General features: G+C 43.8%; 1 pseudogene; it reads right to left on the bottom strand.

Moving 5' to 3' along the window:
• Positions 1–95: 95 nt before the first annotated feature.
• Positions 96–8234, bottom strand: LOC133289550 (probable LRR receptor-like serine/threonine-protein kinase At3g47570; annotated as a pseudogene).
• Between the last annotated feature and the right edge of the window lie 530 nt (positions 8235–8764).

The raw sequence follows: 8764 nt of genomic DNA, 5'->3' as shown, positions 1-8764 counted from the left end.
ATGCAAGATAACTTTTACTGTTGATTCTACACAAGGTTATTCACAAGCATATGTGAAACATTTTAAAGGATAGGAAGGGATCAAAAGCACTTTACCTAGGGGAATATATCCAATGGTTCCCTTAACTGCAGAGGAGCTAACTTGATCTCTATTGGCTCGCCCCATGTCCCCATGAAGTAGCCTAGCTAACCCAAAGTCTCCCAAGTGGGCAACAATGTCATCGTCAAGAAGAACGTTGCTTGGCTTTATATCACAGTGAATTACAGCTTGCTCGGAATCACGATGAAGATATTCCAATGCGAGGGCTACGTCTAGAGCAATATTTAACCTTTGTAAAAGGTTGAGATTTATATTTCTAGACTCGCGATGTTCATTGCTGTGCAACAAGCTGTCTAGACTTCCATTAGGCATGAACTCAAAAACTATAGCCTTGAAATCTTCACCATTATAATCAACACTTGAACAATAGGTCAGGATATTGAGAAGATTTGGGTGCTTGATCTTTCCCAGAGCTTTGCATTCAGCCTTGAAACTCTTTGATGCCCCACGTCTTTCAAGATTCAACACCTTAACAGCAATCGGTCTTTCAAAATGGAGAAGAATTCCTTTGTATACAGAACCAAAGCTTCCCGTGCCCACTAAATTGGATGAAGAAAATCCGTCGGTTGCTTCATGTAACTGTCCATACGACACCCCCAAGTACTTATTTTGCAGAGATAATGAAGAACATAACTTTTTGGGCTTTTTCCTGAGATAGAAGATACTAATAGATCCAATGAAAGAGATCAAAACCCCGCCAATTACAATGATGAGGATAACTTTATTTTTAAGAGACCTATTGTGTTTCTTTGAGGGCGACCTAGAGCATGCAGCCAGCTTCAATTGAGGTATGCCCCCACAGAGATCCTTATTTCCAATAAGTGAAAATGCTGTGATGTCAAACGCCAAGTTCAATGGGAATTTCACCGGACAACTTATTTGCGGATAGATATAATATGGAAAGGTGCTTGAAGTTTCCAAACTCTGAAGGAATAGAACCAGTGAAAGAGTTGTTGGATAAGTCAAGATTTATTAAACCGTCTAGATGGCCAAATGTTTGATTAGGTATATCACCACTTAAGTTGTTGTCAGAAACACTAAATGACTGCATCTGAGTGCAATATCTAAGGGTAAGTGGAATGCTTCCTTCAAATTTATTGGCGCTTAGATAAACTTCAGATAACATAGTAAGATTGCCAATAGAAGTAGGAATATGATAAGACCCAACCCAACAAACCCAAGCCCAGTCAAGTTTATAAGAGGGACAAGCAAAGAAGAGTTTGGTTGGCCACTTAAGTTGCTGATGAAAGCCCAATCCACCAAGGCCCAATCCCAATTACTGACTCAGCAAACCAATTGGCAATTCTGTTGCAACAGAATGGTGGAACGCACGAGGACGTGAGTGGAGGAAATAAAGGAACGATGCTGTTGAGGGGGGAGGGCATCGAGAATCTGAATTGAGAACTTTGGACCTTGGGAGAGAGTGGAGCCTCTCCAACTGCTTCACAATTATCATTTCCTTTCTGCTTTGTAATTTCAATTCCAGTATTTCTATTTTGTTGAAGTGTAATGAAGAAATGAGCTATGTGACTCTGTAATTTCCCTTTCATGCTTGTTACTGTTGTTAAGACTGAAGAGTGGTTGTTGTAATACTGTTTCTGGACAGATTATAATCAATATAGTTGCATTTCGTATTATTGTTCTATTTGTTTTAGTGTGATTGTTGGCTGGTCTGTATCAAATTGGTATCAGAGCTCCGATCTAGGAGCTCTGTGGAATGGTTGTCACCAGGAACATGGAAAATCGAATTGAAGCTATGGAGGAAAGGCTGCGCAGGAATGAGGCTCAAAATGTTGAGATACTCAGGAGGGTGGAAACTAGCGAAACAGGAATCGCAGAGATCATTCGTAGACTGGAAGAAATGGCTAGGCCACGACGGAATGGTTCTCACGAAGAGAATGACGGATTAAATAGAGAAAACCCCGGGTTTCACGGACGGAGGTTTAACCCAGCAACCTCTATGTCCCGTCGCTTAGAGATCCCTCTGTTCAGCGGCGAGGACGCATACGGATGGGTAAATAGAGTGGAAAGGTACTTTAACGTCAATGGAATGATGGAAGACGACAAGTTAGCTTCCGTTATGGTGGCGTTGGAAGGGGAAGCCTTGCAGTGGTATCTATGGTGGGAAATAAACAACCCAAATGTGAGCTGGGAATTTTTCCGGCGAGAAGTGTTGAGTAGGTTCCAACCAGAGGCTCTAGACAACCCTTATAGGGCTCTGTATACGATGAAGCAGACAGGTACGATGGCAGAGTTCCGAAGCGACTTTGAGAAGGTGATTGGAGCTTTACGTTTTGATGATGAAGATGTGTTGAAGGGGGCATGGCTCAATGGAGTCAGGGGCAGCGTTCGTGAGGAGTTAATGATGAACCCAGACATCAGCCTCTCTGAGATGATGAAGTTCTCTCTCAAAATCGAACGGAGAAATGATGCGCTGAAGGAGGAAGGTGTGGGGGCCGTGGGACGATACGGGCCCGTTGGGTCAGGAAAGGGTAATCAAACCCAACGCAATTGGGCTGGACACTATGCCAACAAAGGAGGACAATGGAGCGGGTCGAGTACACTTACTTCCCCTCAACCGGGTCGGAGTACGGGTCAAACTAATTTCACAAATGCACATCAGTCACCTAGGGCACCAAACGATGAGCAAGTAAGAATGGCGGCCACGAAGGGTACCCCTAACACCACCACTCCAAGCGGCGGTGCTGGGCTGGCGACCGAAGGTCAAGCAAGCAGCAACCGGCGACTCTCGCCGGCGGAGGTCAGGGAACGTCAAGCCCAGGGACTTTGCTTTACATGTAACGGGCGGTGGAATCCCTCTCATAAGTGTCCGTTCAAACAGCTTCAGGTGATGATCGTAGAGGAAGATGGTGGAGACGGAGAGAAGGCAGTCGAGGCCGAGTTCACCGAACCAGAAGTAGAAGGTTCGCCAGAGGGAGATGAAGCAACACCCGTACACCTATCCTTACAATCTTTGCTAGGGCTCGCTTCAAACCAAACACTTAAGGTTTGGGGGGACATTCAAGGTTCGAAGGTCATCGTGATGGTGGATTGTGGAGCCTCGAGCAATTTCATAGGAAGAGGTGTGGCAGAGAGACTTGGTTTATGCGTGACCGCAACCCAGTCTTACAACGTGGAGGTTGGGGACGGACATATAGTCTGTTGTCAAGGGGTGTGCAAGGAGGTGAGTGTCTCACTTCAGGGTACCATTATTGTTCAAGATCTTTACATATTCGATTTGGGGAGTGCAGACGTTGTGTTAGGGCTGGAGTGGCTGACCCAACTCGGTGAGGTCAAAGCAAATTTCAAGGACCTCACTCTGAAGTATGTGAGTGGAGATAAGGAAGTAACCATCAAGGGAGACCCATCGTTGTTCCGTTCTGAGGCATCATTGAAATCCGTGGTTAAAGCCTTGCATGACCAAGGTCAAGGATTCTTCTTGCAATCAGAGGAGGAGGAGCGAACAAGGGATAGCTTGCCGTGGGAAGCCTTGGATGGGTTGCTGGCCGAGTTCGAGGTTGTCTTTCAGAAGCTACATGGGCTACCACCCCGGAGGGATCAAGATCACGCAATCAATCTGAAGCCAGGAAGCGTGCCACCCAATATACGACCGTACAGGTACCCCCACTACCAAAAATCTGAAATAGAAACTTTGGTGGCTGAGTTATTAGGAGATGGGTTGATTAGACCAAGCACCAGTCCCTATTCCAGCCCAATGATCCTTGTCAAGAAAAAGGACGGGAGCTGGAGGGTCTGTGTTGACTACAGGGCCCTGAACAAACTGATCATCCCAGATAAATTTCCCATTCCAGTCGTTGATGAGCTGCTGGATGAGCTTGGGGGGTCAGTGGTTTTTTCCAAGCTCGACTTGAAGTCCGGGTTCCATCAAATCAGGATGCGTGAGGAAGATATACCTAAAACAGCTTTTAGGACGCATCAAGGGCATTACGAGTACTTGGTAATGCCCTTTGGCTTGACGAACGCCCCTTCTTCATTCCAGGCTCTTATGAATGACGTTCTTCGACCTTTTCTGAGGAAGTTTGCGCTTGTGTTCTTTGATGATATAATGATATACAGCAAAAGCAAAGAGGAACATTTGGGGCATTTGCGTCTGGTGTTCGAAGTTTTACGGTCTCATTCTTTGGTATGCAACAGGAAGAAGTGCAGCTTTGGTAAGGATCAGATGAAGTATTTGGGGCATGTTATAACAGCCCAAGGAGTTAGTGCCGATCCAAAAAAGGTCCAGGCGATGAGAGAGTGGCCAGTGCCCAAGAATATCAAGGGGTTGAGAGGTTTTCTGGGACTCACAGGGTACTACCGGAGGTTTGTGCAAGACTATGGGAAGCTTGCAAAGCCTTTGACAGAGTTACTCAGGAAAGACGCCTTCCAGTGGACTACTGAAGCAGAGCAGACCTTCGAACTATTAAAGGAGAAGATGTGTACGGTGCCTGTTTTGGCAATGCCTGACTTTGCCAAGCTGTTCACCGTGGTGACAGATGCTTCAGGAAAGGGGATAGGGGCTGTTTTGATGCAAGATAACAGGCCCATCGCGTTTTTGAGTCAAGGTTTCTCATCAAGAGCGCAAGGAAAATCGGTATATGAGAAAGAGCTCATGGCCATAGTCTTTGCGGTGCAGAAATGGAAGCACTACCTGATGGGGAGACACTTTATCATCAAATCGGACCAAAAGAGCTTGAAGTTTTTGACAGATCAAGCTGTACTAAATGAGGATCAACAAAAGTGGGCTGTGAAATTACTTGGGTTTGACTTTGAGATTCAGTATTACCCGGGCAAGGAAAATTTAGTTGCTGATGCGCTCTCTAGACAAGAGCAGCTGGCCAGTATCACTCGGCTTCAGCTACCAGCGTTGGAGGATTTAGAATCTGAACTGCACGCGGACAGTAGGCTAAGGAGCATTGTGCAGAACCTGCTCTTGGATAAACAAGCTCACCCAGGATTTTTGTTGAGGGAGGGCAAGTTGTATTACAATGAGAGGTTAGTTTTACCAAAAACTTCAAGATTTATTTCTACCTTACTTCATGAATTCCATGACTCCAAATTTGGAGGACATTCTGGATACTTCCGAACATATAAGAGGCTGGCTGGTTTGGTCTATTGGGAAGGTATGAAACGGACAGTCCAGAATTATGTGGCAGCCTGCATTATTTGCCAACAAAGTAAGGCCCAGAACTTGACCCCAGCAGGGCTGTTACAACCTTTGCCAATTCCGGACAAGGTTTGGGCTGATATATCGATGGATTTCATCGGGGGATTGCCCAAAGCTATGGGATTTGATACGATCCTAGTTGTCGTGGATCGCCTCACTAAGTATGCACATTTTCTGCCTCTTAAACACCCCTATACAGCCAAAGATGTTGCTGAATTATTTGTGAAAGAGGTCGTGCGACTTCATGGGTTTCCTGCCACCATTGTCTCAGATAGAGATAGAGTCTTCATGAGCTCTTTTTGGGCAGATCTATTCAAAAGTGCAGGCACCAAATTACACTATAGCACGGCCTACCATCCCCAAACTAATGGCCAAACCGAAGTAGTCAATAGGTATTTGGAAGTTTACTTGAGATGTTTCTGCGGGCCCAAGCCCAAACAATGGGTTAAATGGATCCCTTGGGCCGAGTATTGGTACAACACCACCTACAAAGACACTACAGGCATGACCCCATTTAAGGCTCTCTATGGCCGAGACCCACCTCACCTGTTGAAGGGAGAGCATTATTCTTCCTCAGTTGATGCTCTCTCTAACTCATTAGATGCCAGGGATCAAATACTCATTGATCTGAAACAGAATCTTGTACAGGCCCAGGACCGCATGACTGTCCATGCTAACCAGCATCGCAGGGATGTCAATTTTGCTCCAGGAGATCTTGCTTATCTAAGGCTTCAGCCTTATAGGCTGAAGACTATTTCCCGGAGGGTCAATGAGAAACTAAGCCCCAGATATTATGGACCCTATGTGGTTTTGGAGAAGATTGGGGAAGCAGCTTACAAACTTCAGCTGCCCCAAGGTTGTCTGGTCCATCCGGTTTTCCACGTCTCTCTACTCAAAAAAGCCATAACTCCAATACCCAATGCTCAGCCCTTACCTGCTGCTCTCTCGGCAGATTGGGAGCTCTGTGTGGAGCCAGAAAGGTTGGTTCAATGGCGGCTGTCCAGTAACGGAGACTTGCAGGTACTTCTCAAGTGGTTGCACCTTCCTGAGTTTGAAAACTCGTGGGAGCCATTTGATGTCATCAACACCCAATTCCCTCACTTCCACCTTGAGGACAAGGTGCTTCAATTGGGGGGGAGTATTGATAAGACCCAACCCAACAAACCCAAGCCCAGTCAAGTTTATAAGAGGGACAAGCAAAGAAGAGTTTGGTTGGCCACTTAAGTTGCTGATGAAAGCCCAATCCACCAAGGCCCAATCCCAATTACTGACTCAGCAAACCAATTGGCAATTCTGTTGCAACAGAATGGTGGAACGCACGAGGACGTGAGTGGAGGAAATAAAGGAACGATGCTGTTGAGGGGGGAGGGCATCGAGAATCTGAATTGAGAACTTTGGACCTTGGGAGAGAGTGGAGCCTCTCCAACTGCTTCACAATTATCATTTCCTTTCTGCTTTGTAATTTCAATTCCAGTATTTCTATTTTGTTGAAGTGTAATGAAGAAATGAGCTATGTGACTCTGTAATTTCCCTTTCATGCTTGTTACTGTTGTTAAGACTGAAGAGTGGTTGTTGTAATACTGTTTCTGGACAGATTATAATCAATATAGTTGCATTTCGTATTATTGTTCTATTTGTTTTAGTGTGATTGTTGGCTGGTCTGTATCAGAATATTACCAGATAATTGGTTTTCTTCCAAGGACAATCTTACTAGATTTTTGAGCTTTCCTATTGAATCTGGAATTGTTCCCTCAAGGAAATTCTCTTTCATAATAAAGTTAGTTAAGCCTATTAGTTGTCCAATTCCCTCAGGTATCGTTCCTGATATTTGATTACTAATCATTCTAAGCTCATTGAGATTGGTAGATAAGTTCCCTATAAAATTTGGCAACACCCCACCAAATCTATTGAAATCCAAAATAAGTATTTTCAACTGAGTACAATTGGTTAATGAGGAAAGGAAATCCAAATCGTGACCTTTTTCGCTCCCAAAACTATTATAAGCAATGTCAAACCTCTGGAGTTTGTTTAAGCTTCCTAATGTAGGAGGAATTGGCCCATTAAAACCATTTATGGATATATCAAGCCATAGCAATCCGGTGAGGTTGGATATTGAAGATGGGAAAGTTCCAGTGAACTGGTTCCCTCCAATCAAGAATGCTCTAAGTTTGGGAAAAGCAAGTTGTATATTTGATGGAAGAGTACCGAATAACTGGTTTGCCGCCAGAACAAACACTTGAATATTTGAGAGGTTGTAAAGAGAAGGAGGGACCATACCTGACAAACTATTTAAACCCAGATACAGCTCTTTCAAATTTGACAACCTACCCAAAGCATGAGGTATACTTCCTTCCAAATGGTTTCTTGAAAGTGATATATTCTGGAGTGAGGAAAGGTTTCCCAAGGAAGGTGGGATAGCACCAACTAGATTATTGGCACCAAGAAGCAACTGAGTAACCTGCGTCATTGATCCAAACCATGAGGGAACTTTTCCAGTGAGATTATTGTACTGTAAGATAATCACCTGAAGATTTGAGCAATTAGTAAGCTCGATGGGAACCTCACCACCGAGGTTATTTTTGCTCAAGTCAAGAACCTGCAACCGCTTTAAACGACAAACTTGTCTCGGAATTTCACCATGCAAGTTGATATTAGAAAGGTTGAGTTTCCTGAGGAAGGATAGATTCCCCAAGGCTGGTCCAAGAGTACCACCCCAATTTTGTTTCTCCAAATGCAGAACAGAGACTCTCATGTGGCGATGACCGCATCCAACACCCTCCCATTTACAGAAATGCAGAGACTCATTCCATGATGGTAGAGAATCAGGGATGCCATTGGTAAGCTTTTCTTTCAAAGCAAGCAAAGCTAGCTTATCAGAATCTGAACTCAAAGCAAGAGCAACTGTAGCTGGTGTCATGTACACCATTGTCTGTGAAACAATACTGAGAATAAACATGATTAGAGCCATCGTTTTGATATCGGCCAATGAGTGCATTATGCGTAAATGAAGTAGGATATATACAGGACCAAATATCTGTATTATATAGACTTTTTGTCAGCATTCTTAAAAACGTCTACAGTGAAAGCTAATACAGTCCCCACCCAAACACGAAACAAAATAGAGACTCCAACGTGGTACCTGAAGTCATGGATTATTTCAGAAACGTCTATGTGTGAAACCAGATTGGTGGAAAATGGACAGAACTGTGGAGAGGTCATTTTAATCCTTTAATTATTAATTAATTTCATTTACAATTTTGAATTTGTGTGCAATAAGCATCTTTAGGTGGAAACCGATGCGCTATCGAATGAACGACAGCATATGAATAGTTATAGAGAGGTTGAGACTAAAATTTGGGGGCAAAGACTCAAGTCTGCTACTATAGTACTATGCATTTTATAAAAATAATAAATAATTATAATTCTTATCATAATTTACTCAATAACTATGTTCAAATTTTAATAAATTGTAATTAATTTCTAGCAAATTATTTTGTC

The sequence above is a fragment of the Gastrolobium bilobum genome, unplaced genomic scaffold (genome assembly GCF_033153095.1).
Source record: "Gastrolobium bilobum isolate Gb01-03AN ecotype WA unplaced genomic scaffold, APGP_CSIRO_Gbil_v1 utg937, whole genome shotgun sequence".
Classification (NCBI taxonomy): Eukaryota; Viridiplantae; Streptophyta; class Magnoliopsida; order Fabales; family Fabaceae; genus Gastrolobium; species Gastrolobium bilobum.
Note: the sequence above shows the minus strand (reverse complement) of the source record. Positions and strands in the feature narration are given on the sequence as shown.